Raw genomic sequence first — 11,200 nt, 5'->3', positions numbered from 1 at the left:
TGTGTTTGTGATACCATAAAACTCTAGCCTCTTTTTGCTCTTTCGTTTATGTTTGTCATTTGACACTGCAGTATAAGCCTATTTACATGTTTTTCTGGATAACTTGCACTGCATACATTCTTCTACATTTTTCTTATTCTACTTTGTTATGATGTCATACACTATAATACACAATTATCAATAGGAAAAATAGGAACGAGGTTTGTGTCTACTAGCTAACCTCCACTATTAGGCCAATCACACACAGATTCAACAACAAATCTATCACTTTTATGATGATTCCATGATTTTCTTTCTATTTATCCCTATATTAAAATTGTTTTGCTATCTGTTGCCATATTTGCAGTTTCTAACATACTTTAAACTGTCTAATTACAGGAACTCCCTCACACCATTTTGTCACTTTTGCTTATAATAGGGACAATATAATGAATGACTCTCCCTATGCTCTGGTTTTTTGCATCAGGAAGATTAGCTATGGAGAAGCAAACTGCAGTGTCCTCTAAATATGATAAACAATGACATGTTAATCTTATATACCAAAACTGCAACATGTACTATATTATTTTGGTTATATTACATTAGTTAGTATGTGCAAATCGTTCAACTCGACATCATATTGATGTTTATTGTACATATTCTGAATATTTCTAAAAGTACATAATATAATATATGATATTATCTATCTTCTACAAACGCCCTAACCCTTGATTCATTAATATTAAAATATTTTTACAACCATAATATTTTGACTATTGGGCCCGTGCTTGCCACGGGCCTCCCCACACTAGTATAATATATGTAGAAGTCTATTCTTGTCATAAAGGCAAGATAGTACACTCACATTTCCCGAAAACAACTAAAAAATGTCTCGATCTTCTGGATACTCTCTCAATGAGGATAAATTATTATGTCAAATTTATGTAGACATATCTCAAGACCCGATCACCGGCATATGCCAATCCTATGATCAGTTTTGGGTTCGAATTGAACAAAGCTATAATAATTTAAAGGAAGAATCATGGATATATCGCAATAAGAAATCATTGCAGTGTCGAATAGCCTTAGTTGAGAAGGCAATAAGAAAATTAAGTGGATATATTAGACAAATAGAAAATTTGCATCCCAGTGGTGCTTCAGATATAGATATTGTAAGTGACTATTTTCTAACTACTTATAATATATTTATAAATATTTACTTTTATACAATTTTGATTCATATTTTTGCAGATTAATCAAGCAAAAATGCTACTTATGCAAGAACCAACTTATAAAAAAGATTTTAAGTTTGATCATGTATGGAATCTCATGAAAGATTTTGAAAAGTTTAAGGATATCGACATCGGAAAGAAAAAAGTTTGAGACCAAGGCTCTACTTTGCAATCATCGGAGTCCGAGGCTCCTAATCATATATCACCTATAGTATCATCTCCTAACTTATCATCTTTTTCACTTAATTTAAATGAGAATTTTTCAAGTCATTACATTTCATTTGAACGACCTATTGGGGTGAAGAAATCAAAATTAAAGAGATCAAAAGATGAAGGTCTTTCGTCAGCTATGAAACTTTTCGAAACAAAAAATAATCGACTTGGGAAGATGTTATCAGAGTCTGCTACATCCAAACAACAGGACGGCGAAAGGCTAGATAGATATATCAAAGCCAAGGAATTTAGAGACGAAACTAAAATTTTAATGAAAAATTTAGAAACTATTAGTGATCCAAATATTCGTGATTACCTGCAACGAGAAAAACAATGAATACTTGAAAAAAGAAATCGACAATCACAACCGCAGTCACAACCGCAATCACAACCACAATCGCAACAATTCTCGAAATCATATCCTATTTTTTTTTTGAATAGTGCTAAATCTAGAAACGACCTACCGGATTTCTAAATTATTGTTGTGATCAATTAATTATTATGTTATGTATTGTATTTTATCTTGTATTTAATTTATTATGTTATGTATTATATTGTATTGTTATCTTGTATTTAAATTATTATGTTATGTATTGTATTGTTATGTTGTATTTAAATTATCATATCATGTATTGTATTTTTAAATTAAATTTTTTCATCTTGCTATTTTAATTTTGCATATTCTTTATAATGAAAATTAATAATAAAATAAAAGTTTATTAGTCACGAAAATTAGAAAAAAAAAATACTATTAATTTGAAATTAAAATAGTATATATTAAATAATATTTTTTAAAAAAATTATATTACATTTAAAAAAGAATTATGAATATTATATATTTAATTAATGGAATTATATGTAAAATAATATGTTAATTAGAAAGTAATAAAAATATTAATAAAATAATGAAAAAGTGAGAGAGTGTGAATAGTAGTTCTCCAAATTTGGAGAACTACTATTCACCTCTCTATAAATGGAGAATAGAGAGTAATTTAGAGGGTGGTTGAAAAGCCCTTTCTCTATTTTACTCTCCAAATATAGAGAATGGAGAGTAAAATAGAGTGGGGTTGGAGATGGTTTTAACACAAAGTTGTTCTCTTTCAGCTTTTAAAGAATCAGCTTGTTGTAGAAACATTTATTTCACCCATTCCACCTGTTTCAATAGGACTTCAAACTGACCTACAACCTTGTTAGCTTTCTCAGCTTGCTGTAAAGAAGTTTTTTCCTATTTGATAGTAGATAAATCCTTCTCAAATGAGTGTTTCTCCACGTCCGCTGCTTGACACTTCTTTATTATGTCATGTTCCCTTACTAAAGCATTTTTCATGCACACTGGTAGAGAGCATTAAGGCATCCATATCCTTGTTTAGTTCAACATTATCCATCTCCAAAGTGTTAAGACGAGAATTAGTTGTCTCAGTCATGGAATTAATATTTACCAACACTTGTTCTATCTTCATAATCCTCTCCCTGGTGTTTTCCTCCAGCATTTGCTTTTTCGGGTGAACTTTTTCAACTTCTTTATTCTTTTCTCAACATTTTAAGCTCAGTCTGGTCCGTGCCAATTCTTTAAGTAGCCTGCATTACCTTTTCATTTGCCCAAGTAGACCATTCTTGGAGCTTTTTCTGCAGTGTCTTCAAATGAAAAGTTTGCAACAATATAGCTCCATGCCTTTCATTTTGAGGGACTTATTTCTCCAGAGACTCATCATATGGGATACCAACATAATAATTTGACCCTGCAGAAGAAATAGTTGTATTGTATGGGCTTTTATGCTGGAGTTAGGCTTCATGACTAACAAATTCAAACTTTTTTCATTTACATTATCTTGCATAAGTGACACTTTAGAGGTGTCACTTGAAGGTGCAATGGATGAGGAAGGGCATGGACTATTAGAACTTGCTTTTGCTAAAGGTTAATTGCATTTAACCAAAGTTTTTACTTTAGAGTAAGAACACCTCCTTGTTGCACCAGATGAAGACGAGTTTAGTTTCTTGTCCAAAACCAAACTGCCCCAGGCAATCATATTGGCCTTAATGCTCTTAGCCGTACGACTTCTACAGTTTTTCTCAAATTAATATGTTGTTCACCTATGCAAATCCTTTTTGAAATTTAGGGCCTTTTGACCAACCCCTGAATTGTCTTCTAAAACTGTTGCTTTCAATTTAGCATCTACTTTTTGAAGAGGTGTGAAACTTCTTTTTTTCTTTTACCCATGACGAACATGTGAATTCTTAGACACAAGTTCTTGAGGGGCTGCACTAGGAACAAGAATTTTGACTGCGATGTTTGAGTAATTGGGGTAAAAGGTTTTGACAACTGTTGTTTAACCATGTTTGACCGAGTATTCTCAAAAACCTCAGTCTTTGATTGGGAAAGATTCATATTAGACGAGCTATCACCTGGACTTTCTTGACTGCATAACTCAACCAGATGATAGTCTTCCATTGTACATGCATTTACCAGGTTCAAGTCCAAAATAACAACCACCACATTGCTTTTACAATTGACAAAGCTGGCTTAACCTCCCAAACACACATACCATCAATCAAGCTTGATGAATCTGCCAGGTCTACTGATATCGAAAGTCTTTTTCCTACTCAATAAGGCCAAGGCACAATCAACAACATTTGAGACAACATTTTTGCTGCCATGATAAAGGCCACTTCTCAAGATAACCCTTTCATCAATTTCCTCACTGTATCCACCCTTAGCAATCCTTTTGAGTGCGCTCTAAAAAATTGTGGACGAATTTTGGGTCAAAAGCTCCAGAAGTTGAGTAGCTATCGTATCTTCCCAATCTATATCTAGTGGTGTTTCCACTTCTTGTTCATCTGAGCACACCCTCCCTTTAATAAGGTCAATGTAAAAAAATATCCCTCATTTCAACGTTTCGTATAATAATTCATATCTTGAAAACTTTGTAAGAGACGACACAAGTGAATCAGTAGGAGTTCCTAGAGGAAGCTCAGAAACAAACTTCCTCTTGTCCCTACTTCATTTTTCCTAGTCAAAAACCACCGCCGATTTTTCATTGACATCATTACTGATTTTATCATCAATCATATAGATTATGTTTTCTATGAGTGTTATTACTATTGTAATTTGATCAGTCAAGTGTCTAGCTACAGTTTACAATCCTTTGAGTCACAGTAAACGAGCTCCTAAAAAATCACTCGAATAAATAAAAAATCTTCATTTTCTGCTAAATAAAATCTCTTAAATGAATTGAACTTAATTTTATGCAAAAAATAAAATCATTCAAATGAATCAAAAGACTTAATTTTCTGTAAAAATATCACTCAAACGAATCAAAACACTTAATTTTCCGCAAAAAAAAAAATAATCAATCAAATGAATTCTAAAACTTAATTTTCTGCAAAAAATAACTCAATTGAACAAAAAAAATCTTAATTTTCTACAAAAAGAAATCACTCAAATGAAACAAAGGGGGGGAAAACAAGCATCATAATTGCCCAAAAAATAATAATATATCAATCTCTATCCAAGTAAACAAGTAAAATCACAAATGAACACAGAAAACCCAAAGCTCAAATTCTATCAAGAAACCAATAAAAAAAATAATCTCTTGAAACCAAATAAATTCATCCTACAAATAAGAAATCTAAAAAAGAGATTGTACCACACACACGCACGCGCGCGCACACACACATCGAGAATGAAACTAGATATAGCAAGAAACCAATTAAAAATAATCTTTTGAAACCTAAATAAACTTATCTCACAAACAAAATCAGCAAACTTGAAAAAGGGGTCATACCAAAAGTGAAAAAAATGGATTTTTTTTAAATATGTATGTATCAAGAATGAAACTAGATATAACAAAAATTCAATCCAGAAACAAAAGACTACTCATAGTTTGTGCTTAATGGAGTTTACCCTTTCTTGATTTTGCCTTTTCAACACCAAAAATAAAAATTGGTGGGAAAGGCATCAATGAAAATTGGAGAGAAAGTGCTCCAACAACAACAACAATAAAAAAAACAAAAAAAAAAGTTGGTGGGAAGAGCATCAACCTTGGAAGTTGGAGAGAAGTACTCCAACACAACCAACACAAAAAATATCGTGAGTTGGAGAGAAAGTGATCCAACACAATCAAAAGAAAAAATATTGTGAGTTGAAGAGAAATTGCTTAAATACTTGGAAGTTGGAGAGAAGATGATCCAACACAATTACTCCAACAATTTGAAGATTGAAGAGAAGTACTCCAACAATTGAAGATTAAAGAGAAGTTCTTCAATTCAACAACAATGAAAAAAAGAAGAAGGTAGGAGAATACAACTTTGAATTACGGGAGAATGTTGAAATAATAATTCAAAGTTAGAGTAGGAATCCTAAGTTGTTTAGGATTTGTTATTTATGGTATTTACTTATTTATGTTTAATTAAGATTTGTTAGTTAGAGAGGTTCCTAGTCCTAGTTTACTTTGGTTGTTAGTACTTATAAATAGAAATGCTTTATTACATATTTTCAATGTAGTGAAATACAAGAGTTTATAAATGTTACAAGATAAGATAGCCGATAGAATGATAGAATTCTCTGTAGTTTCTATTGAATAGAATTGTTGAATAAATACACATTTGTTTTCCAACTACCTACAGAAGAATAAGGTCCTAAAATATAACTAACATAGCTTATCTATGCTAACTAATAGAGATCACTATCCTAATTTATAGCAATTGTACATTATCTCTAACATCACCCCTCAAACTAAGAAGGTTTGCCCTAGATTCTTAGCTGACCTTTGATGAGTTGAAATTGGCGGGTAGACAAGGGCTTAGTAAATATATATGTCAATTAATCAATAAAAAATATAAACTGCAATGATATATGACCAACCTTGACTTCTTTTATGAAAAAGTGAAAATCAACTTCGACATGCTTTGTTCGAGTAATAAAATAAGGATTAATTGCTAGATATGAAGCTCCAATGTTGTCTCACCAAATGATTATGGCGTTTTGGGATGGTTGTTTAAGGTTTTGAAGAAGAGAAGAAGCTGAATTATTTCTGATGTGGTATTGGCGACAGATCGATATTTAGCCTCGGTTGAGGAGCGAGCGACTGTGAGTTACTTCTTAGCTCACCAAGATATTAAATTGTGCTCTATATACACCACAAAACCTCATGTGGATCGCCTATCATCGGTGGTGCCCGCCCAATCAACATCACAAAAAGCCTAAAGTTGAGAGCTGGTTGAGTGAGTAATAAACAATCATTGATGCAAGGTGGATTTGACATATCGAAGAACACGTTTGGAAGTTGCTCAGTTAGTGGTTGGAAGAAGAATGAACATTTGCGACATTGGCAGTGATATTGTCTCAAGTATAACGCTTGTGACACCACTTAACTTGATGATTGTTAAGTCCACAAATCTGACAAGGATGAGGAAACCACTTCTTGTTTCCAGTAGAGGACGCACCAATGTTTTTGTAACCATTGTATTTCTGGGATCTCTGAAGAGAGAGACGTGCAAATAAAGGTTGTTGGCGATAAATATTGGCAACAATGGAGATTTGGTTGCGAGAGTTTTACAAGAGGATCTCATGAGCCATAAATCTACCATAGAGATCAGAAAAGGATACCTGTGACTTTTCGACAGATAAAGTTGCAATGACATGGTGATAATCAGAAGGAAGTAAGCGGACAATAGAGGCATTGAATTCATCAGAAGACACAGGTGTGCCAACCGCAACAAGCTCATCAACGATAGCTTTGGCATTGCGAAGAAATTGAGCCAGTGGTTTGTCACCAAGAGTCATGCTTTGCATGGTGATGTGTAATTGGACTCTTCGAACACTGTTGCTTATGCCAAATGCATTTGAAAGAGCGGTCATCTAAACCATTCACCTAAGAAAAGATATCCTTAGTTAAAGATGATAAGATCCAACTTAGTAAGAGTTAGTCTGCTTGTAACGACTTAAGATACTCAAAAATTGATCATGATTGATTTGTTGTGGTATTGATGATGATAAAGGTAGGTTCAGGTGTACCATTGATATGATATAATAGATTGTAACATTAGATGATAGGAACAAATTGAGTTTTCCAAGTGAGGTAGTTTGTTGGTTTGAGGTTTATGGAAAAAGAAAGTGGAGCGTGAGGTAAGGTAGCAAAAAGACTCGAGTGGTTAATGTTATTGCGGTAGAGGTGGAATCCGAAAGTTGAGAAGAAGATGATTCCATTGTAGGCTCTGTTACCATGTAACAAGATAAGATAATTGACAGAATGATAGAATTCTCTGTAGTTTCTATTGAGCAGAATTGTTGAATAAATACACGTTTGTTGACCAACTATCTACAGAAGAATAAGGTCCTAAAATATAGCTAACAAAGCTTATCTATGCTAAATAATAGAGATCACTATCCTAATTTATAGCAAGTGTACGTTATCTCTAACAATAAATAAAATATTTTTCTTCAAAAACTAAATACAACTTCATCTTCAAATTCATAAATTTGCAAAAGAGAAAAAAAATATTTGGAATCTATACCAAATGCCTATTTAAGTCAAATTCTCTGCTCTTCCGGCTTGTAATTTGTACAATAGTGTTAGGATAAACTTATTGATGCGTAAATATTCTTAATAATGAATAGAGTATAAGTGTATAACTTAAACCTACAATAATTTAATCGGAAATGGCTAAAACTATCTTGATGTATTAAATTTGGTACAAAAAGTTTTCACCTAGAGTAAAAAAATGCAAAAATTGCATTATATGGCATCTATTGGAATGGGAAGGAGGGGGAGGAAGAGGACAATTACGTGATCATCTGTGAAATTTACCTTGCAATAATTTATATCACAATTTTTTAGAGATATTTTTATTTTTTAAACATCGTGCATAATCAAGCATTAATGAAACGTAGGGAGTGTTACATTTCAGTACGGATGTGTAATCCACGAGATTGCTTAGTTTGGCATTTATTTATGATGACTATATAACTTCATCTCAATAGAGTGAAAAAAAAAATCTGAGATAAAAAGAGTTTACTGCTTTCAAGGACCTCAATTGATTTACAATCCTTCCTTGATATACAAAGTGGCAAAGTTGGTAACCAACAGTACTGCTGGACTTTACATACAATTATAAGATGAAAATTATATGACAAAATCCGTGTGTATATATACGCAGTCTCTCAGTTTTTGTACTTCATGGTTTCCTTATCAAAACCAAGAACTACTAATCTAATATTAAAGAATTAAAATAGAATGTAAACATAATAATTAAATATTAAAACAATAGAATTATTATTGGACAAGTTAAAATGAAATATTAATGTTTGTTAATGGCGATGAAGATGGTTTGTAGTGTTGTTAGTGACACTGGTTGGTGTTAGTAACTAATAACGGTACTAATGATAGTTTTGATGGTGGAGGTGGGGTTGGTGTTGTAATGACTGACATGATGGTGATGGTTGATAATGGTGATGATAATTATGATGGTGAAGTTGGGTGACGATTAATAATAATGCTAATGATTGTGATGATGAAATTGGTTGTTGTTAGAGGACAGATTTAGTAATGGTAGAATTTTACCTTCGTAAATTTAATAATTATTTTAGAAAATATCTAATTACTAGAGGCCCCTTCCAAAGACCATCCATAAAAGGTCACTGTTTCTATAACGGGTAAGGACCCGTTACTCTCGGGGAAACAAATATTTGCTTTAAATGGGCCTTCAGACGCAACTGAGTGGATCTAAACTTTGATGGGCTTAGCAAACATGCGTAAAGGGCCCATCTGCACCATTCATTTGGACCAGGACTGGACTTCTATAGTCTATCTTTCCTTCTCATGATTAGAGTAACAAAGTAGAAAATATCATTTTGTTCTTTTTCTTTTCTACTTTGTTCCATTTTTCTTTCTCATAATCAGAGTAACAAACTTTTGTTCCATTTTTCTTTGTTTCTCCTATTTTTTAAAAGGAAAAATTAGACAAAATTCAAATATTTGACATCATCAAGATGCAATACAATGTAGGAAATTAACAGAGAAGTACAAAAACAGTCATGGAAGATAAAGAAAGAAAGAGCATGGGAAATTAAGAAAAATTGGAATAATCCATCATGAAGAGCTTCAAAGCTTATATTTTAAAATTCAATTCGAGTGAATAATGTATCAAAAGAATCGAAACATCAAGATAAATTCATATCTAGACTTAAAAAGAATATTTAGATGAAGTTTGAGTTGATCCAGATCGGGAAAAAAGATCAGCTTATTAAAGATGAACTGTTGTAATGTATAAATATTATATAAACCATATATATGTATGTCTATAAATCTTATATACATAATTATATATTATATATACATAGTTATACATAATTTATACTACATCAATACAATATATAACCTGCAATCATTTTTATTGAATTATTATTTTTTGTCGCCTATACAGTTACGCAAGAAGCCTAAAGATAATTTGGAATAAAAAACAAGGACCATAAAAAGAAATTTTTGACATTTCATTCATCAATAGCACAAATTACAACATTTTCAACGGAATAACATGGGCGAGACACTTTATAAATTTAAGGTGAGTCATAAGCCTCATGGCATGGGACTTACACCCATGAGTTTTTAAATTACGATAATTTTTCTATATTAAAAAAATAGAAAAAAATATTGAAATCATAAGATTTATAGTTGAAGTATTGAAATAAATACTAGGAGTTCTAAGTTCTAACAAATACTGCAAAAACAAAAAATGTATAAACTAAAGTATCATAATAATTCCCGCTACAATATTCTAATAACCCAAACATTATAATACTGGAGAATTAACAAAAGTTAAATTCATGAAGAATTTCATAAGTATTATTAGCTTTTAAAATGTGATAAATGAAGATGGATTTTGAAGAGTTAAAGGGCATCTAAATATTTGAGGATTTACAAAGCTAATTACACAGAAATTAATGATTACATAAGAATTATAGGGCGAGTCGCATGCATCCGAGTGCCTAAGATATAAACCATTTGAATAAAGCCCACAATTATGTCTTCTAAGAGTGTGTTGTCATGACTGTGTGGTAAACCATGACGACTCCATAAGGATCTATGGGCTAGACGTAGTAAATAAGACTGGTCCAATTGATATTATTGAGCCAAGTAAAATGTTGGAGAATTTTATTTGAAATCTATGCTCAATTAGTTATGGTTAAAAGGGACAAAGATTACAAAGAACGGCTATGGAAACTATTATGTTGAAGCTTTGACTTTCTGGTTCTCTCATATCTCTTTTTATTGGTCTTGTATCTCATCCCTTTGTGATTACTTCGTTCTTGATTAATCTCTCCTTACTTAGTGTATTATTACTTTGTTGTGCATATTCTACATTGTAACTTGTATTCAGTGAATAAAATATACTTCCTCTGTCCCAATTTATGTGACTTACTTTCCTTTTTAGTCAGTCCCAAAAAGAATGACACATTTCTATATTAAGTAACTTTTCAACTATAAAATGTCTATTTTACCCTTAATGAAATGATTTACAGTCACACAAATTTCTATCATTCATTTTGGACCACAAGTTTTAAAAATCTTCTCTTCTTTCTTAAACTCCGTGCCGGGTTAAACTACCTCACATAAACTGGGACTGAGGGAGTAACAGTTATTGAAAATCGGGCTTGCTTCCTCACTCCGAGACGACTCATAGTGACCCCAATTTTGTACTTTGAAACACTGATATTTACCTGACTTCATTGAAGTGACTCTCGTTACAATCTCAAATTAGTTTGGTTGTAGTTGTATGGA

General features: G+C 32.0%; 1 pseudogene; it reads right to left on the bottom strand.

Moving 5' to 3' along the window:
* LOC125840095 (putative E3 ubiquitin-protein ligase RF298) overlaps positions 1-7,281 on the bottom strand; it is a 34,078-nt pseudogene extending 26,797 nt beyond the window's left edge.
* Positions 7,282-11,200: the final 3,919 nt, after the last annotated feature.

This window comes from Solanum verrucosum, unplaced genomic scaffold (genome assembly GCF_900185275.1).
Source record: "Solanum verrucosum unplaced genomic scaffold, falcon-dt-bn FXZP01000180.1, whole genome shotgun sequence".
Classification (NCBI taxonomy): domain Eukaryota; kingdom Viridiplantae; phylum Streptophyta; class Magnoliopsida; order Solanales; family Solanaceae; genus Solanum; species Solanum verrucosum.
The sequence above is the reverse complement of the archived record's forward strand: the minus strand, read 5'-3'. Positions and strand labels throughout refer to the sequence as shown.